Source organism: Myotis daubentonii, chromosome 4 (assembly GCF_963259705.1).
Source record: "Myotis daubentonii chromosome 4, mMyoDau2.1, whole genome shotgun sequence".
In the NCBI taxonomy this organism is placed as follows: domain Eukaryota; kingdom Metazoa; phylum Chordata; class Mammalia; order Chiroptera; family Vespertilionidae; genus Myotis; species Myotis daubentonii.
The window spans coordinates 44,525,799-44,550,504 of NC_081843.1; positions in this window are offsets into that span (position 1 = coordinate 44,525,799).

The following is a 24,706-nucleotide window of genomic DNA, read 5'->3' on the forward strand; positions in this document are numbered from 1 at the left end:
ATACTGATTATTATTCTATATTATTAATTCTTCAAAGTATTTAAGTATTTACAATGTTTCATTGAGCACCAAATATTAATAAATATTGTATCTACATTACGTCATTTGCTCCTAGATTAGCATTTCATATAATACTAGAGGCCCGGCGCATGGAATTCATGCACAGGTACAGTGGATCCCTAGGCCTGGACTGCGATCAGGGCCATCTTCCCCAGCTGCCTGCAGCTGGCCCCTCCCCCTGCTGCCACCCACCCTGGTTCCCCATTCGCCATTGGGTGATTGGAGCCTGCCAGCTGGGGAAAGGGACCGGGAGGTGGTCAGTGCACCTCATAGTGACTGGTCAAGCTGTCATTCTGGTCATTCTGCCATTAGGGTCAATTTGCATATTACCCTTTTATTATATAGGATAGAGGCCTCATGAATGGGTGGGGGCCGGCCTGCCCTGATGGGGGCCCCTGATTGGGGTGGGGATCCTCACTGGGGGTTGGGGCCAGCTGGGATGAGGGGCCACAGGCAGTTTGCAGGCCGGCCACACCCCCAATTGGGGTGGGGGTCCCCACTTGGGGGGCGGGCCTGGCCGGGGTGAGGGGCCACGATCCTTCTGGTCTCTGGTCATTCAGCCATTTTAGTCACTGGGTTTTATTATATAGGATATGACAATTTTTTATATTCATTGTCTTATTTGATCCTTTCAACAATCCTGGAAAATAAGTGTTATCATTCCCATTACATTAATCTTTAAATCTGAGGAGGCTCAGAGATATTACTGGGTAAGAGAAAGACTTTACCAACGAATGAGAACATTAACTGCAAGTCTGATCTCTGCCACCTGCTGCATCTGGGGCATGTATTATCTAAATCATCCCTGATGTTCCATTGTACATTACATTTGACTGCTCCTATCCAATATCAGTCAGGTAGCCAATCAAACCAAACCAATTTCTACCATAAAATAATAGTAGTTTATCTCTATATATTTAAAAAGATATCAGATTAGGTCTATTTGACTTACTATATAGCTATACTCTTCTTCTTCTTTTAATTCTTGGGGAATTAAAAATTCTCCAAGAAATCCATTGATCCCCAAAATTAGATAATAATACTCTAACTGAATATAGTCATATGGCTATGATTTATTAGTTTTTAGACATACTATAACCTGATTAGATTATAAGCAAAATATATGTAAATACAACAAATATCCCATTTAAGTTATTGCAACATCAAACCTTAAACTGATATTTTGTTGCATGTTAATTGTACATAAGATCTAATTAAAGTATTTAAACTGTTATAGATGATCACAGCAATATTTTGTAGAAAGATATTCTATCATTAGAAAATTAAGACTGTGAATGATTCATATAGTAAATGATTCAGAAAGTGTCAGTGTTGCCAGATATTTAAAATTTTGATAGAAAGGAACAAAGACTCATAACTCAAAATTTGTATAATATTGCCCTTAGCCTACATTTGACTGATAATGCCAAGTGTAAAGCAATTCTTTTTCATGGTATTGAAATTATTTAGGAGACAGCAGAAATTGTCACTTTTAGAGCAGTATGAATTCAGCTTACACATTAAAATCTAGTTTATTTCTCAAAGAAGCTTAAAATTTAAAGTTCTTTCCTACTGACTACCCTTACAAATTATTTATTCTTAAAAATAATTGACCTATCCTATGTATATGTTTGCAAACAAAAATAAAAACGAAATCTCTAAATGCACTTCTCAGCAGAATATGAGCGTAACACTTCCTTTGTCATTTCCCAAAAGCTCTCAGTGGTTTTGTAAATCAGATACTATTTTTCTGCTTTAAAGGTCATAATTATCCTGAAAATATTTCTAAAATCCAAATAATGAGTAGATATCATTAAGGAAGCAACAGCACCACTCACTTGGGTGCCCTCTAATGAATACCTGATCCAATAAGGGAATGGTTATAGAACGGAACTTAGATAAAATGGGTCTTTAATGGGTGTAGAGCACTTAAAAACTGCCCATAATATTTTTTAAAGTCCAAAGGAATTAGAAATGAGTTCTTCATGAGTTAAAAGGCCCTCACCTCATTATCCATCTTATAAGGCATGGGATTGCTCTGCCTTCAACCAATTGCCTAAATGAAAAAGGGGTGGGAAAGTAAGAGAGCACAAAGAAAATGAATGTTGTAAATAGAGAAAGGGGATAGAGAGAGAAAAAAAATATGTTTCTGTCTCCCTCTCCCTCTGTCTCTTTCTCTAAAATCAGTAAAAACATATTTAAACATATAGATGCAAAAAATGAAAGGCAGAGAGGTTAAATAACTTGCTCAGTACTGACAGTAGGTAAATAACAGAGCCGAATTCAAACTGAAGCAGTCAGTTTTATCATTGCTATTTTTAAAGAGCAAAGTTAATAATAAAAATGTGTTTTTGCAAAAATTTCTAGATGTGAAAGATTTTATTGAATTAGTCACTATGCTTTTCTTCAGGGTTAATACTTGCTAATTTCTCTTTTAAAAAAGATGCAGACAGATTTCAGTTTAAGACCATTTTGTTCAATACTTTAAAAAGCTGAATAATGCTCACAATAATGAGATTTTGGATTATATGTGCATGTATTTAAAATGTCCCAGGAGGAATTTAGTACAGAATTCATAAACTATTTCCTGACAGCAAAGGTTCTTAACTACATAATACATTGCCAAAAAGTAGTAGGATTTCCAAAACTGGAAAAATAATAAAACGCACATCAATATGTCTGCTATAATTTAACAATATAACTTCCTTTTGGGATTTAAGTCATAAACATAAATTCTAGATGAAAAGTCACTATTAAAAGCTGTTGAAAACAAACGTCAAAAGAATGGCCGTATGAGTGGTTCCCCTGGTCTCTTCCCTTGACGTTGTAACAAGTTCAAAAGCTATAATTCAGCAAAAGATTCCTTGCTCAACACACAAATATATCTGAGCGCTCTGCATATTGAAATACCTAAAGGTGAGCAAAACTGAGTAAACAGGGAAGGGAGAAAAGCAGAGACGGGTGCCTAGGACACAACCCGGAGCTCAGTCTGGGTCTCGGGAGAGGGGAGAAATCCGGTTTCAGCCTGCACTCTCTGAAGCCCTGAGGAACAGAAAGGTAGAGAGAACATCCTTGCCTGAGTGGTCAGCACATACTGTTGCTGAACCCAGTGGCAGGGGCAGCGACTGAGCACAGAGGTGCAGCCACAGCTATCTGGCAGTCGCTGTTGCCAGGCAGAAAAACAAAGCCATGGAACCTGGACACCTACCCTCACCCTCCCAGAGATACCAGTGGGCCCCAGAAAGAGCTGTAGTAGTATCAGGGGCTATATAGAGCATGCTATCTGCAGCCCTGAGAACTGAAGAGACAGGTGCATGCTTTGGCTAATCCCAGTGATAGGAGTGGAGATACCGAGGTGAGGGGGAGGGGACAGGTTAGACCTGACAGTCACCATTACTGGAAGGAGAACAAAGCCACAAATGCACCAGCTGGCCAATCCCAGCTAACCCCGCCCCCATCCATCATGGTTAGCACCAATGGGGGCACCTGGGACAGCTGTGGAAGTCCTCTGGGCAACCTCTGGTTGCAGGGAACTGCACTGGAATTTCATAGGCTTGGAAATTACCCACCACATTCACCCATGGGGGTGATACCCTGCCACCAACTGGTCAGAGAGGAGATGCCTACCTCCCCAGGGAATATAGGGTATTTCCCCACCCCACCCCCCTCCACCTCCATAAATGGGAGAATCTAGATAGTGCAAGAGAAACTAAAAATACTGTGCTTCATCACCACCTCTGGAAAACGAAAGAAAGATGTCTTTATCAACCTGCTAATAGAGAAGTGCCACTCAAAAAAAGTAGACTTTATTCCCATAAATGCCTATGCAGAGAAAGAATCCATCAAATATCATGAACAACCAAGGTAATGAGGCAACTCAAAAAGGAAATAAAAATATTCCAAAAAATAAACTTAAAGACATGGAAATATGGGATTTAAATGACAAAGAGCCCTGCTAGATTTGGCTTAGTGGCTACAGCAAGCATGTCAAACTCGCAGCCCGCGGGCCACAGGCCTCGTTTATTTGGCCCGTTGGCCTTTGAGTTTGACATGCTTGAGCTACAGCATCAGTCTGAAGGGCCTCAGGTTCCATTCCTGTCGAGGACATCTACCTCGGTTGCAGTATTGATCCAGGGCACAGGTCAGGGCTTGTGCAGGAAGCAACAAATTGATGTGTCTCTCTCACATCAATGTTTCTCTGTGCCTCTTCCCCTCCCTTCCACTATCTAAAATCAATGGAAAAAATACCCTTGGGTGAGGATTAACAATAAATGAATGAATGAATGAATGATAAAGAATTCAAGATTGCAGTTCTTAAAATATTCATAAGATATAAGGAAACACAGATAGCCAGTTTAATTAACTCAGAAATAAAATCATGATCAAAAGGAGTACTTTACAAAAACACTCTATATGCTTGCATGATAAGGATGAAGAAACTATAGTTTCTCCAGGTGAAGCATTAGCACTTTATATTGAGAATGAAACACAATTGTTGGAACTGAAATAAAAAGCCCAAATATATTTGACAAAAAAGGCCTTGGGGAACACCAAAGGACAATTTTAAATATCTATAACCCTCATTCAGTGTGCAACATTATAAGAGATGAATATTAGAAGTAATTTAAAAATAAAGTCATAAATCTTACATTTCATATATTTCTTCTTTAAACAAGTATATCCATCATTTTGGGAGGTAAGAATACAGAAATAGAGAATAGAAAGAGAAGAGGGTATAGAAGAAGGGAGAAAGGTCTAAGAAAGAGAGAATTTCTGGTAATACTAGTAAGTGCTCTGAGTATAAAGGAGCAAAGTGGTGAGCGATCAGAGTGGGTTATCATCTTCAATGACAGAACAACCTTCCCTTGGCTAGTGAGATGTGGGCAAAGATTCAAAGATAGTGAGTAAAGAAGCCATGTAAATTGAGGGGGAACTATTCCAGGCAGAGGGAAGAACAAATGTAAAATATTCTTAGGTAGGAATTTGTCTGCTGTGTCTCTATTTGCCAATAAACCAGAGTAACTGGGCAGTAGTTTACAAGAGGCCAAAAGGTTAGAAACCAGATACATAGTAGGAAGGCCATGGCTTTTTAGACTTTTGGGAGGACTTTTATTTTTATTATCTTTACTACCAATTATTTTGGGGGTAGATTTTAGGGAAAATTAGGGCAAAATAAGGTGAGAACTTAGGGAGCCATACAAAAATTCTCTGGACATTTAGTCAATGATGAGTTTTGAGCAAATTAGATCTGTTGATGTATTTTTTTAAATTACTATTACTATTATGTCAAGAAGAGCACATGGCAGGGGTGATGGCAATCCTGGTAAGAGACAACGGTGATTTGAATAATTAGCATAGAAGCGATAAGTTGTGATTACCTTCAGGATATATTTTTAAAGTGGATCCTACAGGATATATAAATGGATTTGCTGTGGAATGTGACAGAAAAAAGGAATCAAGGATAACTCCAAGGTTATAATCTATGCAACTGGAAATATGCATTCACCATCAAATGATTTGAGGAAGAATGTGAGAGAAGTAGATTTGTGGGGTAATATAAGGAACATTTGGGGGGGGCTTACAAGTGTGATATATAGAGTACACTGCTGTATTTATGTGTACTGAAGTCACAGGAGGGGTCTGCACTAGAGATATAAATTTGGGAGTTGTCAGCATGTAAATGGTGCTCAGAGCTATAAGAGCATATGAGATCACTAAGCAATGGCTGGAGAGGGAGGGAAGCAGGGGTCAGGAAAAGAGAAAGAACAAAAATTTTTTAAAAAATTAAACACTGAGTATTGGAGCAGTTTAAAGTTGCAGACGGCTCAAAAAAGGAGGAAATTATTATTTGCTTTTAAGTAAGTAATTTAGGATGAATTGTGGATAAGAAGGGGATGAAGTCACGTGCAAAATTTTCTGAATATTTATGAAGCACAAACATGTGACGAGAAAGGACTGCACTTTGAGAATATGATACTGTGATTCTAAGGAAATTCTTAGAAAATCTCAAATTGGCTGTCATCCCAAGATATACCAAATTTCAGAGTATATATCAATTCAGCAATATTTATGATGTGTCTACTAAATAAAAAGCAGAGGAATTTGCTAAGTGAAATAACAGGTTTACAGTCCCTCTACCTAGGAAGTTTACACACTAGTAAAATAAATGAGACATACCCAGATAGCTATTATTTAATTCAGTATGGGAAAAGTGACTAACAGATCAATTGTTAGAGGGAGGTTAGATCCCTTTTATTTCAATACTAGAGGCCCTGTGCATGAAAATTCATGCATTGGAGGGAGGGTCCCTCAGCCCAGCCCGCCCCCTCTCACAGTCCGGGAGCCCTCAGGGGCAGAAGGTGACCTGTCGATCAGGAGAAGGCAACACCCCATCACACCTCTGCTGCTGCCACTGCCGGCAGCACAAGCCTTGGCCGGCCTTGGTTACCAGAGCCTCGGGCGGCCCTGGGCAGCTGGGGGCTGAGGGGACTGGGAGACTCCAGAGGCAGGTGCATAGCAAGGTGGGCCTGGCTTTGCCACATGTCTGCCACCCCAGCGGGGCTGAGGGGACTGGGCACCGCTATCTTGTGGCTGTGGGCACTGCCATCTTTGAGGGCAGGGCAGTCCATTGGCATACACCCTCCTTATTGGCTGTGGGCACCATCTTTGAGGGTGGGGCAGTCAATTATCATATTCCCTCCTTATTGGCTGTGGGCACCGCCATCTTTACGACAGTGTGAGGGTCAATTAGCATATTCCCTCTTTATCAGATAGAATGACTTAAGTCTACCTAACATTAAAGGGGAAAAATGAACTCACTTAACTGAAAAAGGTTCCATGATGCCATGGCTTTAATCTCAACGTTGTTATAAGAATCCAATCTCCATTATAACTCCCTTTCTGTTTAGGCTTCCCTCGCGGGGAGGATGTTTCTTATGATGGCTCCCACAAAATTCAGGTTTATCTCTTCTTTGATTACATTTCAACAGAAAAAAAAGAGACCTTTTCCCCCAAAAAAGTTCTAACTAGCAATCTGGCCCTGAGCCTCATGGATCTTAACCAAGACCTATGAAGAACTCATTATGCCTGGGTCAAGGGTGGGAAAGCATGAAAAGTGTGTTTTTTTACTTAACCAGATGTCACATATACATGAGCTAAGGATAGGCAGAAGAATGAGTTCAAAAGAATGTCAGATTACTATTATGAGGAAAAGGAGGAATAAACGCTAAACAGGTAAAAAAACAATACATGTATACATAAAATATGTGCGTACATATTATTTGTGAGTTGAGTGTGTGTATCTGTGTGTACAGTGTAGATATATAGACATATACATATATCCAATAGGTGCAATTAAAAAAGACATCAGGCCCAGCTGGCATTGCTCAGAGGTTGAATGTCGACCTATGAACCAGGAGGTCACAGTTCGCTTCCCAGTCAGGGCATATGCCCAGGTTGTGGGCTCGATCCCCAGTGTGGGGTGTGCAGGAGGCAGCCAATCAATGATTCTCTCTCATCACTGATGTTTATATCTCTCTATCCCTCTCCCTTCCTCTCTGAAATCAATAAAAAAATAAAATAAAATAAGACATCAGGAGAATTGGAGAATTTGCGATGAGACCTTGAGAATTTAGGTAGATGAAGGCACCAGGGAAAAAAAAAGAAGACATTCCAGGTGGAAGGAAATATAAAGCAAAGGGCAATGACAAAAAACAAACAAACAAACAAACAAAAAAAAACACAACTGAAAGCATGCTGAAAAATGATCAAGAGGTAAATTTGACTGGGGGGTTGGATATACGCATTTATAGTGAAAACTCATGTGAAATAATGCTAAAAGGCCTTGACTGCCAGGGTAGAGAGTTGGCACTTCATTTATTAATGGGAACCCTTGATATTTAGGGAGAAGTAACATGATAAATTATTTAGAATGCATTTGCAACCAATAAAAAAAAAAGACCAGTTAAGAGCAGCTTATGTCATGGAGCATTTATTGTTTACTTAAGAAGTCCAGAGAAAAGCATTTCCAAGGTTTAATATGTTAACCTCCTTCTACTCTATCATCCCCTCTATGGTGAATTTTAAGGAGATGGCTTCATATCCTCACACATAAGAACAAGGAACTCCTCTTTACGCAGCTTTGTCTTTCTCAGGGAGAAAAATATATTGTAGAAGGTCCCATCATAAATTTGATGACATTCATCTGGCTAAAACTGGGCTGCATGCTGACCCTAGACCCGTGGTCAGTAAACCGCGGTTCGCGAGCCACATGTGGCTCTTTGGCCCCTTGAGTGTGGCTCTTCCACAAAATACCACATGCGGGTGCGCACGTACAGTGCGATTGAAACTTCGTGGCCCATGCGCAGAAGTCGGTATTTTGTGGAAGAGACGGTATTTTGTGGAAGAGCCACGCTCAAGGGGCCAAAGAGGCGCATGTGGCTCGCGAGTCACGGTTTGCTGAGCCGCAGTATGCCGACCACTGCCCTAGACCAATCACTGGTAAGGGCACATATGTTGCCATTATTAGACTAGACCTATCACCATTTAGACTCTGCATTGGGTATTTTGCTCCTCTAACTCAATCACAGTTCTATTAGTAAAGAAAAAGAAGTTATGGTTACTGGATAGGCAATCAATAGAATGTACCACATGTTGGGAAAGACAAAATTAACCTGAAATTTGTGTGCAGAATGGATGAGGAAGTTGAGTTATAAAGGGTAGTGATGGAGAGCACATGGAGGTAGGGCATCATCCAGCGCACTGCCAGGGAGAAACTAATTGTGCATAAGTATAACTTTTGAGGACATAAACCACCATCTAATGTGAAGTTATGAGGTGAGAGAGAGAGAGAGAGAGAGAGAGAGAATATTTTGGTTTGTACTTCACACTATCACATTGTTTAATTGCTTTAATTTCCTTATATCCCTAAGAGACTATTTACAATTGTCTAATGTGTCTCCCAATTTAATTTACAGTATATTGAATACTTTTAAATGTCCCTTCTCTACTACTCACCTTCCCCAGCTTCTCTGGCAAAGGCAGTGTAACAGCAGTCCTATTTCCATCTTTTACTTATTAAAATTTCTTCACTTTCACCAGCTTAACTCAACATTCAGCATTTGGCATTATGCCACCTTGTGATTATTCCTTTCTGCTTGAGTTTTTAATTCTTTCTTTAAAAAAAATATTGGGCAATATGGAGATTTTAAAAAGCAAAAGACTTGACAAGGGCAAAAAACTGTTATGAACAATATTATGGGGTATGAGTAGCCAGCAAGTAAACACAGATAATAAACACTCACACTACTTCATTTTGCTTTCTACTGTCACATGTTTTTTAAATCAATGATCATGGCTGTGCCCTGATCCTACGTGCCTATCTTACATTGTTAATCTATAGCATTGCAATACTAAGAACATCACATAGGAGCCATGTGGTTTTTAATCAAATGGGAATAAGGTTGCTAGAACAAGTGCTTACTGACTTATCCAATAATTTGGATCATATGTCTACACTGCAGCACAATCAATCCATTTACTTTGCAAACACTTCCACATGTGCTTAAATACAGTTTCTTAAAACAAACAAATCTTTGATCAAAACTTGATTCAGAGAAGCAATCAGATTTTACCAGTAAGTTTATTGAGAAAGTAATTTATGAGCACAAACCACAGCCAACATGGTAGGGTGTGGCAAAATGGCTTTCAATGGTCAAAGATTAACAACTATAGGTTAAAACATGCAATGGATAGCAGTCACGTTACCATAAATTATAACATACATTTCTCAGTTGATATTTAAAAATATGTGAATATTTTCCTGTAAAGTAGTACCTGCTACTCTTTTTTTAATTGAAAAGTTTCTTCTTAATTTCATGACAAATAAGAGTGACCAAAGCACTCTTAGCTATTCTGCCATGTTAACTTCAAAGTTAGGTAATAAATTCTCCACAGGGAATCCTCAAACCTTTAACTTCCTTATGCTTTATGTACTACAGTAATGCTCAAAACGAAAAACTTAAGCTCATTATTGAAGTATCTTCCTATTACTTAAAAATATATAGTCTTCTCTGTTTTTATTTATTTTCCTGAGAGTATGGAAATAAGCTCTGTAAAATGTATAACAAATATTAATTTTAAATATGAATTCTCTCATAAAGTAGACTAATGCATTTAATATAATAATTTCCTTTGCAATATGACTTTATTTATAGTAAATATATATCTTCTATGAATTTAAAATATTTTATTTAATATTTTACTTCTATGAATTAAAAGATACTATGTCCCAAATTGCTGCATTGAATAATTTTTTTTTCTTTTTTCTTTCTTTTTTTTTAAAATATATATTTTATTGATTTTTTACAGAGAGGAAGGGAGAGAGATAGAGAGTTAGAAACATCGATGAGAGAGAAACATCGATCAGCTGCCTCCTGCACATCTCCCACTGGGGATGTGCCCGCAACCCAGGTACATGCCCTTGACCGGAATCGAACCTGGGACCTCTCAGTCCACAGGCCGACGCTCTATCCACTGAGCCAAACCGGTTTTGGCAATTTTTCTGCCAACAAATAAAAAACAGGAGATGTAGAGTAATGTATGCTCATGTAACCACTTGTAGCTATATCTTGGATTGAAATGCTTCTCATATTTTTTAAAGCAGTATGAATGACTAATATAGGGCTTTGTATATTATCAAAAACTTGACAAACCAAAGCTTCTGTCAAGTTACTTTCTCCCAATCCCAATTAAAATATATAGAAATACATAAATATATATATTTAAATATACTAATTTAACTGCTTTTAAAGGAATATCTATTTCTAAATGCACAGCACCAAGATGAATAGCTAACATTTACTGAAGGTTAAAGAGATATCTTTTGTTTTGCTTTATCCCTTTGACAAAATACTAAATCTGCTAGTTTATATTATGAACACAGGTTAAAGACAATTTATCAGAAAAACTAAACACACCAAGCTGCACTAATTATTATTTATTCTTTCAGCACAATGTCCCTGGACATCTAAGTATTATTGAACTCCTTTATACTGTGCATGTTTAAACAAAGATTTCTACAGATCTAACCCATTTCCCATCAGAATGCACAAACCATTTTATTGTAGCAATTACAAAGTAAAACAGAAGAGCAATTAAAGGTATTACCCATGTAATCTTCCCAAGACACAATTAAAGATGAAAAACGTTGACTACTGGGCTTAGAAGTCAAAAAGAAAGCTAAATCTTCTTGTTCGGACTACGAAGAATAAACAATAGAAGAAAAAAATAGGGAACTTTTACCATTTGCAATAGCATGGATGGAACTGGAGAGCATTATGCTAAGTGAAATAAGCCAGTCAGAGAAAAATAAATATCACATGATCTCACTCATATGTGGGATATAATGATCAACATAATTTGATGAACAAGAATAGATCCAGAGACAAATGGTAGGAGGGTGGGGTTAGAGAGCAACCAAAGGACTTGTATGCATGCATATTAGCATAACCAATGGACACAGACACAGGGCGGTGGAAGTTTGCCCAGGGTGGGAATGGCTGGGGCGGGGAGGGAGGGGAAGGGAAGATGGGGAGAGGGGGTCAATTGGGGAAAAAGAAGACATATGTAAAACTTTATACAATAAAAAAATTGGAAAATGGACCTTCAAATACATTGTATATAACTTAGTTGGTGGTTGTTGTTGTTATTTTATTTAAAACAACCAAATTCTATTTGTAAGAGTGAATACAATAAAAAATATATAGACAGGCATACTTAATGAAACCAAAGCACTATTGGCAACCTACACTTTCAAACAGGTCTGAGTCTCAGATGGCAGTAGCTACTACATGTGTTTTAGATATAGTTCACCAGTTAAAAATCTGTTAGGCATTTTTCTTCTCTCTACCCATATCTCAGACACTGAGGGCCAGTTTACTCTCCTGCTCTATCCTATGTAAGAGAGGAATATGCTAATTAGCCATTACGCCCTGAGGTGTAACGACCAATCGCATCATGACCAGATCATGGATCAGCAGGAGGGTGGGCCAGCGAGGTACAAGTGGGCAGCAGAGGACAGGGCAGCAAGCAAGCAGGAAGCAGAGAGCTACAGGAGAGGGCAGGGCAGCAAGCTATGAGGGCAGGGCAGCAGGCAGAGAGCTACAGGAGGGCGGGGCAGCGGGCAGAGAGCTACAGGAGGGCCGCAGTGACCTACTGGCGCAAGGATTCGTGTGCAGGGCTACTAGTACTTTATATTTATGAAAACAAGCATCAACTTCAATCTACAGTCAAAATGCGGAGGGAAATTTAACGTATAAAATATGTCCAATTACTTCAAATCAACTCAGGGCTCCACATAGCTAATGCACAGGAGCACACTTCCAGCCACATTGTTTATTCACTCAGGTATTTATTATGTAACAAAGACAGAAAACTCTACAGGTTTAGAAGAATGTACTGATGGACAGGCGTGATAAGTGCTCTCAAAGAACTGTCCATCTTATCCTCAATTTTATACAGGCCTTCTTCACACATTTTTTAAAAGTTTGTGCTGTGTAAACGCTTTTAAGCAATAGTCAAAAACTCTATTAGTATAAAAAAATATATTGTAACAATAAAAAATAACAATTGATTTTTAAAAATTAACTGTGTCCTCTTCTTGGGTGACCAGAGACTAAGGCATCAATTAACTTCATGCTTTACTGTATGGTTCCCTCAAGCCTCCAAAATCACTCTCTCAGTTCTCATTCTATTTTTGTGACCGTACTTTTTAAACTCCTACCTCAGCTTCTGTCCTCCAAATCCATTCTGCAAATGTTACTGTCCCAGTGGCTCAAAATTGATTTTATTCACTTTTCCTTGGAACTAGTTCTTGAAATTCAAAGGGTCAATATTCTTAAACTAAATTACTATCCACACTCCTGCTGCGCTGGCAAGCAGGTCAGTTACTTTCTAGAAAGGTGGTTTCTGTCACTTTCAAAATACTTTGATATTTATTTATCTTAAGACATGTACGACTAAATTTCAAATGAGGGAGAAACCTCAGATATATAATATCAGCTATATGATCCTTTTTACATTGAAAATAAAAATTTCAGTAGAATAAACATCTATACAGAAAACAAGCAAACATGAAGTTCGTGTTACAATTGCGAGAACTTTCTCTGATAAGTCAAAATATTTCAAACTGTTCAGATTTATTTTGAATAAGTTTTGGAATCATTTAAAAATCATGAAATATGCAAGTCCTATGCCTGTCCAGCTGCTTAATTTTTCAGGATTATTTATAAATCACTTCTGTCCAATAAGTAAAATTACCTTCCATGCTAAATTTAAATTACTAGACACATCCAAAATATTTCTGAAACCAGCAACTGTTTTTCTCATTTGCTGCTTGGCATATCTTCAAAAACTTATCTAACACTTGTAGCAATGTCTCAGAGATTTGATCAAGCAAGTTTTAGTAACTTCTTTCCCCACTATGGCAACATCAGATTTCTAGCAGACAGTATGTCTGCAGATACGCTTCACAAATGTGAAATGCCTAGGTATGCACAAATGTCCCTGAACCCGAGAGACATGAAGTAGCTAAATAGCAAAACCGTAAGCAGCTGCAGCCCACAGTAATATATGGTAGAAGGAATAACCCTCGAGACACTTCTTTGATTAATGGGCTGAGAGATATTGAAGTAGTGTTCTCTTTCTGCCAGAAGTCAGAGTGGTCTAATACCAGTGGTCAAACTTAGATGATCATCAGAATCACATGGGCATTTTAAATCTAGAGATTCCTGGGCTCCATGCCCAGCAATTTGTTCCATAGGCCTTGGGACTCGAAATCTGTTTGTTTGTTTTTATAAAGTTCCCCAGTTAGGAACGTTTTTCCAATTTCCTGTTGAGGCAAGATTAGAATAAATTATAGAACAAAATATATACTTATATATTAGTCAGTACTTGGGTCTAATCCTGGTAATGCCACTTATGAACTTGTAAGTTTGGGCTATGTATTTAATCTATCTTTGTTTCAGTTTCCTTGTCTAGAAAAAAAAAAGGGTTGTTTTTTTAGATCTTTATTATGGAAAGTATAACTTTGTCTGCCTTTCCTGCCATTCACCTCTTTTAGTCCACCCCCACCCCCCACCCAAGGCACCCTAGGTCTTCACCACCCTATTGTCTGTGTCCATGGGTTATGTATACATGCATACAAGTTCATTGGTTGCTCTCTTCAAATGGGGTTAATTGTAATATCTATCTCATTAGGTTATTTTGAGTACTCAGCAATTACTCATACCTTATAACTCAAAGAGTGGTCAGCAGATCAGCAGCACTGGCTCATTGGAAATGCCGAATCTTAGGCCCTGTCCAGAAATCTACATTTTAATAAAATTTTCACATGTGGCATGTGAGAGTTTGAAAAGCATTGATTTAGGACATGTGAAGGTCATACAATGGTAAGTACTTTATAATGTTGCTATTATTACTTTAAATCTAAAAATTAAACAACTTCAAGGTCTAAAAACTCTGCAAAGACCTGACACAAGCAGTGTCCAGTCAAATCTGTGGGAGACAATGGAGTCCAGCTTAGACCAGAGGAGAACACGAGGAGCTGAAAAAGAAAATGTAGGAAGAACCATGACAGAAATGAATCTCTAGCAAGTTTCCCTCACAGGTGTCTTTCTGATGAGGGAGACAGAAAATCCAATAAATAATCACACTGTAGTAAAGGTTTATTTAATTAAATTTGCTGGGATGACATTTTTTAAAATATAGTTTTCTTGATTTCAGCGAGAAAGGGAGAGGGAGAGAGAGATAGAAACATCAATGAAGAGAGAGCTCATTGATAGACTGTATCCTGCACACCCCCTACTGGGGATCAAGCCCACAACCTGGGCATGAATTCCAACCTGCAATCAAACTGTGACCTCCTGGTTCATAGGTGGACACTCAATCATTGAACCATGCCAGCTGGGCTACTGGGATGACATTTGTTAATAAAATGATACAGGTTTCAAGTGTACAATTCTATGATACATCATCTGAATATTGCACTGTGTGTCCGCTACCCAATGTAAAATCTTCCATTACCATATATTTGACCCATTTACCCTATACTACCCCTCTGGTAACCACCATAATATTGTCTCTCTATGAGTTTGTTTTTTCTTGTTCATTTGTTGCTTTCACTTTTATATTACACATGAGTGAAATCATATGTTTCTTGACTTTTTCTGTCTGACTTACTTCACTTAGTATGATATTCTCAAGATCCCTCCATGTTGTGGTAAATAGCAGTGTTTCATCTTTCTTAAGATTGAGTAGTATTTGGTTGTATATATGTACCACATCCACTATATCCAATTATCTAGCAAAGAACACAGATTATTTCCATGTCTTGGTCACTGTTAACCCTTTGTACATCATAAGCATCTATAGACACTTTAAAAATCATTTTTCGTGAGAATTTCCAACTGAAAATATTCAAGAACACCCAAATTGTAATATATTTATTTTCATAATATTCATGCAAATTTATTTTTTAAATTAAATTCAAAATATCGTGGCATGTGGTGATGGTTACCGTTTTGGACACGTGGCAGTTAACTGGTTAATAATGTTGCAATGAACATAATGGTGCATATATCTTTGCAAATAAATGTTTTCAAATTTTTCCGATACATATACCCTAGAGGGGTTGCTGGGTCAGATGGTAATTTTTGTCTTCATTTTCTGAGGAGCCTCCATAATTTTCATAGTCGCTGTACCAGTTTACATTTCCACCAGCAGTGAATGAGGGTAACAATTTAATAATGCATGAACTCAGACTGAGGAGGGGCAAGATAGGGGGCGGTGAACTTTGCCTGGAGAGGTTAGAAAATGCTTTTCCAAACAACCCATATCTGAACTATATTTTAAAGAAGACATGTAGACAAGTAGGAGGGCATGCTGACCTCTGACAATCTCAAGTGCAAAGTATAGGAAGTACATGACCACTGAATTTCAAGGTCCCTACACTTTGAGTGTAGAAAGAAGTAGCTCCCGGTTTGTAAAAAATAAAACCAGAAGAGGCTGTTAACATACTGCTCAATGCTGAGCCTATCTTGAGACTGAGACCCAGTTCTGTTGTTCAGCTGGGTGGAGACTCAAGAATTCTCCACCACTCTGATGTGTTTGGCAGGACAGGATGCTGGTGGGTGGTTTGGTCATGAAACGGTTCATATTCCTTTCTGAGAATCATAAACCTTGTCCTGGACCAAATGAGCTGCCCCCAAAGGGTTTCACTGATGAAGGGAAGTGATCATGCCATTTTGGTGGATAACTGGAGAAAATGTGGTGAACAGATGTCATGAATTTAATTTTAAAGTGCTTTGGAGCCTGTGCTCCCGATGTGCTATGCAACCTTGTGCAAGTCACTCGAATGTTCTGTGCCTCAGTGTGCTCATCTCTGAAATGGCTCAGATAATGGAGCAGTTGTGAGGATTGTAAAACCATAAATGTGAAACCATAAACATTTAATCATCATCACCATCATCATGGTTGTGCTAGATCAGCCTTCACACAGCACAGGTCTAAGGACAATGTATTTGTCCCAAGGACACAGAAGATAATGATATATTTAAAATCATGTTAATAATTTGACTTATCTATAAATGAGTTCACATTTATAGATAAATCTCTCAGTACCCTTTAATACAGTGGAAATATTTACTTGCACAGGGTTTTCTTTTCCATTATGAAGCATATAGTGGATAGTGTTCAGGGATGTAACAGCCAGTCAGGAAGCTGAGTGCTTGGCTTCTGTACAGTAGCAATCCTTGAAGAAAATCTCTTGGGGCCAAATGTTTTCTTAACCAAACCAGAGTCAGTCACTGAGACGGTGCACAGACTCTTGACAGACTAAGAAATGAGCACAAACATTTTTGAAACAGCACAGTTACCACAGCAAACATAATAATTCCCTCTTTTTAAAAATAACCCAATACAAGAATAGGGTAGAAAAGCCCTGACTCATTATAATGATATAATGCATAATCTCAGAATTCACAATCTGTCTGTGCATTCATTCTTCTTTGGCATCCCGTAATTAACACAATGCTGATGAAAGACATGGAACCTTGGCAGATGTTAAGTACTTCAGCAACGGGCATGTCCATTCTATGTTAGCAGCACTATGTTAGCAGCATTCATAGCAGCATTCTATGAATCATCTTGACCATTAATGATTCACATATCATCAAAAGTATATTTGAAATAGCTTATTTTCCAGTAATTATACATCTTAAATTAAAGCACATTAATAGGTCAGTACACCTTTCTCTTGATAGCTCTGCATTTGGATCAAGACAATAAGATATGAATATCTACAACTATAAAAATAGTGACTAGAAATTGAAGCTAATGTTTATTGATTTAACTCAGACCTTTCCTAGGATACAACTTTTCCTAAATTTACTGCTTTTTCTGGGGATTGAACAAAAGCTGAGTATAGTTGGAATTGTAGTAGCTAGAAACTTAGAACAAATATAAAAGGATGTTGTTTAGATACCATACAGGTTAAAATTCATTGGTTTTTAAGTTATATTCAATGTTGATGGACATCCACACAAGTTACTATATTCTTCTTTCAAACTAGAAAGTTTTAAAACAATAATTGAACACATTCAATACAATATGGCCTATTCTATTCTAGAGTACTCCTGTGTGCTCTCTCCACTCATCCTTACAGAGCTATTACCTCTGTTTTCCTCTTCTCTCTGTGGAGTAACTCCACCTGGTCTTGCAGAGCTCAACTCTAAGATACTTCCTCCGGTGAATTCTCCCCCACCCCTGACCTCCAGAACTAGGTCAAATCCTCTAATTGCAGATTCTCCTCATGTAAAGTACTTCTCATTTCTAGCATTTCTCAATTTGTCATTGTACAGTTGTGTTTGTGTTTATATGTATGTGTTCAATGTCTGCCTCTCCTATAGCTCCATGAACGTTGGACAAAAGACATAATGTACACCCTTTCCTGGACACCCAGCTTACAGAAAGACCATGTATATTCCATTAAAACTTTATGGCTGTCTTCGAATTTTTCTAAAACTAACATGACAATGGGAAATGGTCAGTAATTTATCCAAATAACATCTTATTTCCATTTCATTGTGGCATATGATAAATGGTACAAGGGGAGCTACCTACTATTTCAAACATCGTGTTATCTTTTAGAATGGAAGAAAAATAATGTCATAAGTTCAAAAGGACATCACTATGTTCTTCTTCTGGTCTTACATTTTGTAAAACTAAATTCAATTTGGCTCCTAGTTTATTTTAAGATAGATGTAAACACTCAATTTCTATTGCCCAATATTCTACAATTGCACCTTTGACTTCAGCCAGCTTTTCAAAGGGAAATAGTACTCCAACACTCCTCAGATAAAAAACTAGCAAGAGGTACTTTGCCTCTATAATACCAAAATAAAATGGCTCAGCTAAAACCACGAAATCACAGACCTGTACATATATACCTTATGCACACATAATCCCACACAATCCCACAGTCATACAGCAAACATTTGTCAACTTAGTCAAAGCTGTTGGTTAAATATCTAGGAGTAAACACAAGAGAAAATAGATGCCTACAGGGGACAAAAGCTTTGTTGACCTACAGAAAGTCAATAGTCTGGGCTAAGAATGATCATATTTGTATTGCCCTGAACCTGGAAATAACACAACAAACCAAGATATGGTTAAAGACCTAGGGACATCCAACATGTTTTTTTAATCAATAATAAGCATATTTTAGGACAAAATATAAAAGCTTCTGGGCTTGATTTTTTAAATCAGATTAGTCCTGATTTAAATAAAACAAACCCTATCAAGTTCACTTTCAAGATGGTTAAGTTAGAACTGTGATAGTTGGTATACTTAAAACTGTTGAAATAACCTTTTGTTTTAAGTGACTGCACTTAAATTATTTCCACTGCACAGGGAATAAAACACACAGTGGGTACTGGCAGATGACAGAAAATTCAGTTGTACATTTGCAGTTTTCAGGCTTATTTCAATTGAACCAAACTGGTGACAATCAATCAAATAAAATCAACTTTTACTTGTAGCTAAAAAGCTTTTAAAAATTATTTTCTACCTTGCATTTTTCTGCTCCTTTATAAATGCTGATTTTCAAAGAGAAAGCAAAGGCTAAGCATGGCAGGCAGGCTTTTCACCAGGGCTTCCAGATTCCACTTTTTCCTCTATCATCTCACAGAAGCAGACTCTTCTAAACACCTTTAGTAAAATCTTTAAAGAACAACACACACACACACGCCACATTATATTTAGGTTATAGGAGGAAGCAAAGCAGGTAAAAACAGGAATTAAGGTCCTGACAACTAGGTTTTTTCAACATGCTGGCCTCCTACTATCAGCTTGGGAAGAGGGTCCCATGAGGTGCAAGGATCCAGAGACAGTCAAGAGTAGCCACAACTCAGGACATTTTGTTGTTGTTTATACATATAGAAACTTTTATTTCATTTATTTTTAATTTGTTTCAATTATAGCATACATTTTATATTATTTTTATTAGTTTCAGGTATACAACATAGTGGTTAGACAATCATATTCTTTACAAAGTGATCCCCCCAATATTTCCAGTACCCAGCTGGCACCATACATAGTTATTCCAATATTATTGACTCTATTCCCTATGCCAGTGGTCGGCAAACTCATTAGTCAACAGAGCCAAATATCAACAGTACAACGATTGAAATTTCTTTTGAGAGCCAAATTTTTTAAACTTAAACTATATAGATAGGTACATTGTTATTAACTTAATTAGGGTACTCCTAAGCTGGCCTTTGCTAAAAACGTCCTCAATCTGATTGAGGTATGTTCGCTGAGGTCGACCCCTTCTAACTCTCCCATCCACACTCGTCTTGTATACTTGTTTCATCTATCTCCTTTCCAAAAACCGACTTCTGCGCATGGGCCACGAAGTTTCAATCACACCGTACGTGCGCATCCGCACGTGGTATATTGTGGAAGAGCCACACTCAAGGGGCCAAAGAGCCGCATGTGGCTCGCGAGCCACAGTTTGCCGGCCACTGCCCTATGCTATACTTTATATCCCTGTGATTATTCTTTAACTACCAATTTGTACTCCCACACCGCTTGCCCTCTGGCAATCATCGGTTTGTTCTCTGCATCCAGAACTCAGAACTTTGTGAAACTATATGCTCAGATTTCCTAAGCAAGTTGCCTTTGTCAAGAGGCTTGTGTCAGAAGCCTAATTATTTAGGGACAAATGCTATACCTCAAGCTCCAAAGATTTATAATTTCTTTAGAATATTTTAAATGTACTATCTTATAACAAATACAATTCAAATAAACATTTAAATTGTTATTCCTTTCGGAAAGAAGGGTACTTTAAAGGTCAACATCACCCACACGCATTACCTGAAATAAAAAACGTTCTTAAAGTAATCAACTAAAATCAGTCCCTTAAAACACAATTTTAACCACCTGTTCAAAAGATGTTTACGTGATTATGCTTGGTGATGATTCGCAGACACTAAAATCTCAAGGAAAGCCCGCAAAATCTCCCAGGGCCCGGCTCAAGGGCTTTTCTAGCAGCATCCAACGACATACACCCAGAGTTGAAGTCAAACTCCGGCAAACACTGGGAAACTGAAACGTCAGTTTGGGGGCAGGAAACTCTAAAAACTCCTTAGGTTACAAGGTACAATCAATGCGCCTGAGAGACTAAATGCCAGTATTATGAATCCTTTTCTGGAGTCCGACCTCAGCTCTTGCCACTTACTTTACCTTGTAGCTTCAGGCGAGTCTCTTGAGCTCTGTAAGCTTCAATTTCCTCAAATGTAAAATGATGATAACAAGGTCTGCCTCACAAAATTGTGAAAATTAAAACAAATTACACACTTTAAAGATCTTTAAAAACATTAAGTCTCCATGTGAGATGTTGCTTATGAAATGGGATTGGGAAAAGGAAAGCTTAAATGATTATGGAATGCTCTATAATTTGTCATAAGGTAGCCAACAACACTTCCATAAAAAAAAACACATTTCTATATCAATTAAGCTAACAGTCCTCAGACTAGCCTATACTAGAGAGAAAAAATTAGGTTTATAATATAGATAAATATAAACATTGTTGTCAAAAAGTATTTATTATGAAATAAATATTCATGGGAATCAAAATTAAGTAATATTTTCAAGGATTGGACAGAGAAATCTGGTTCTTTCTAGATCTGGTTCTTGCCTCAAGCCCTGATAGCTGCTGCCAGTCAAAACACTTATTTATAAACCTAAAGATCTTACATTCATAGGTGTCAGTACATTTTTATTTATACCCTCGAAAAGGAACTCGGACTTCTATAACATAAATTTTAAGCAGTAACTATAATAGACCAGAAGTCCATATGCAGATTGAATAATAAACAAATGTTTTATCTTCTGTGTTTCCTGCTTATCTAAACATATAATTTTTAACCCAAAGCTCTGCTATAAAATAAAAGCAGTGTAATGTCATTCCTCAACTAAGCAGAAATAGCTATTCATCATCAAAGTTAATACTCCAAAGTTCAATTTAGAAAATAATGATTTAACTTTGAAATAGTGTCATCTATGTACAGCAACTTTTTAAACCACAATGTTCATACAAGTCTAGTTTACTGGTGTAAAAATGTATTAGACTTTACTTTGTGGAGTCTGTGATAAGAAATACATGGTTAAAGTTCTGATATTTGCATATAAAATACCTTATCAAGATCACCATGTACAGCACTGGCCAGTGTGGCTCAGTTGTGTGAGCATGTCCTACGCACGGAGAAGTTGCAGGTTCAATTGTGGTCAGGGCACATGCCCAGGTTGCGGTCTTTATCCCCAGTGGGAGGCATGCAGGAAGCAGCAGGTTGATGTTCCTCTTTCACATTGATGTTTCTTTTTCCCTCTTCCCTTGCCCTCCTCCCCTCTCCCCTTCCCCCTAAAAATCAGTAAAAAACATACACTAAAAAAAAGATTTCCATGTACAAATATAAGTCTTGTGTTTTCTCCTGGCTCTCTGGAGCTGGACAGGCCCTGCTGCCGGTCTTTCACGGTGTACAGTGGATGGTCTTCAAGAGCACCACTGGCACTTCCTCTCTGTCTCCTAATTACAGGAGCTGACACCTTCCCTCTCATCAAGGCAGGTCTTTTACACAGAGGTCCACTTCTTAAGGTATCCAAACAGCGAGTGCTTGCACCTCCTTTTTTTTTTTTTGCCAGATTAAAAACCATGGAAAACCCAGGTATCTTGCCTCCCTCGCTTTTATTCCACAGGAAATCTGAGAGAGAAGGAAGATGTTGTTATGCCATTCTGCAATTTCGTGACATTTCTTTCTCCAGTGGCACAAAAATGGGCCCATATATTTTTGACCTCAACAAATACCCAGCCTGACAGAAAATAAGATTCTAGTCCCTGTATCTTACAGAAACTTTCAAACATAAGGTTACAAAGGGGAAATTATAAAGACATTTCTTTTAATAAGCACTTTTTAAAATGTTTTCTCCATAAAATTATTTATCTCCTAATTTCTCATTTTTGTCCCTTTTAATGAAAGGGAGGGGGAGAATCAGATAGATCTTCAAACCTCGCTGTAATTTGAAGGGTCTTGAACTATAAATCAGATTAAATTTGATTTTGCCTTTTTTAAATCCATGACCTATCTCCCTATTTTCCCTATCAGAAGTAGACAAGAAGCCAGTTCTTCGGATTCCATATAAATGTTCACAGAACAATTGAACAATTGATGAAAAATGGTAATCCTTTTATTAGCCTACTTAGTGCAAAATGAAGTCAAAAGAAAAAAGTGCCCTGGGATCCTAAGTGTGGAGAAAGCATAATCTTGGAGAAGCAAGCATCTATAATTCCACAATTAATTTTGTTCTTTTTTTAAAAAAAATATTTATATATATATATATATATATATATATATATATATATATATATACACACACACACACACACACACACATATATATATATATAATTGATTTTTTACAGAGAGGAAGGAAGAGGGATAGAAAGCTAGAAACATCAATGAGAGAGAAACATCGATCAGCTGCCTCCTGCACACTACCCACTGTGTATGTGCCTGCAACCAAGGTACATGCCCTTGACCGGAATCGAACCTGGGACCTTTCAGTCCACAGGCCGACGCTCTATCCACTGAGCCAAACGGGTTAGGGCTTAATTTTGTCCTTGAATTATTCAAATTAATCATTATAGAGGACTCAGATGGATGCAATCAGAGGGCCAATTTGGGGGCCATATGGAGGACACTGATGGCCAACCTTAGGTAACCAGAAGATGAAGTACAAAGGGACATGGAAGAGCCTCAGTGTTAGTGAGTACCACAGCTCAACAGGGAGAGCTGATGAGAGTCTGAAGAAAGAGATCAGGAGGTAAGGGTTAACATATCCCAGTCAATTACCTGCATGCTGTCCTTGTGCAAAATTCTGTGGAAACCAGCCACTGCCAAATTCTCAAGACAATCCTAGTAAAAGCTGAGATGGCAAATGAGACCACAGCTTCTGTACAGGTACAACAAGACTCAGACCTCATTCCCTTAATCATGCAAGCAGGAAGGTCCAATCAATAAATGCTGAGGTAGCATTAAAGGAATAGAGAACAGGCTCTGGCACATCATACAGCTGCTATGACACAGGGTTTGGACCCAGGGCCTTGACTGTGGCTTAAAAAAGGGCTGACACTACTTCAATTATGTTGCTTAAAAACTCCACTGTACAAAGGCCAGATTCCTGTATCAGAATATGATGACCAGCCTTGCTAGATTCTTGCCCCAGATTTTGATGGGCAACTGAGTACCAGCAGCCTCTGTAAATGTCCCTCATAGATGACATGGTCATGCCATTCAGCAATTCGCCCTTTTGTCTTCAACACAGACACAATGTGGTAGAAGTATAAATGGTTACAAATAGAACAACCTTAATGTAAGGTAATTTAGCATTATGTATCAAAACTATAAATATATATTTTGATCCAGAACTTCAACTTCTATAAATTTATCTTATATACATATTGGCCTATATGCAAAAATTATGTTTGTACAAAGTAATCACAGGAGCACTGCTTTTTTTGTTATCAATATATTATAAAAATCTAAATGTTCGTTGACAAGGGATTGTTTAAATACATAATGCTACACCCCCCCCCCACACACACACACAATGGAATACTCTTCATCTGAAAAAAAAAGGATAACTTTTGTATTGATATAAAAATATTCAATAATACCTTGTTTAGGGTATAGGTGGTGAAAGATAGACTATTCACTTTTTCTCTTTATGATATTTGAGTGATAGGAATGTAATGCAAATTGTTAAAAATATAAATACTAAAATGATTCATGATAAATCTTTAAGAGCATAATATTCACTTTAAATTGCAACAAAAATAATGAAATATTCTGAATAAATTGAGACAAGGAGGTAAAAGTTCTACATACTGAAAACTATAAGTATTTATGAAATAAATAAAAAATAGAAATAAAGAGAAAAATAATCCAAGTTCATGGATTGAAGATTAGATATTATTAAAATGTTTATACTACTCAAATTATCTTTAGAGTCACTGCAATCTCTATCAAAATTT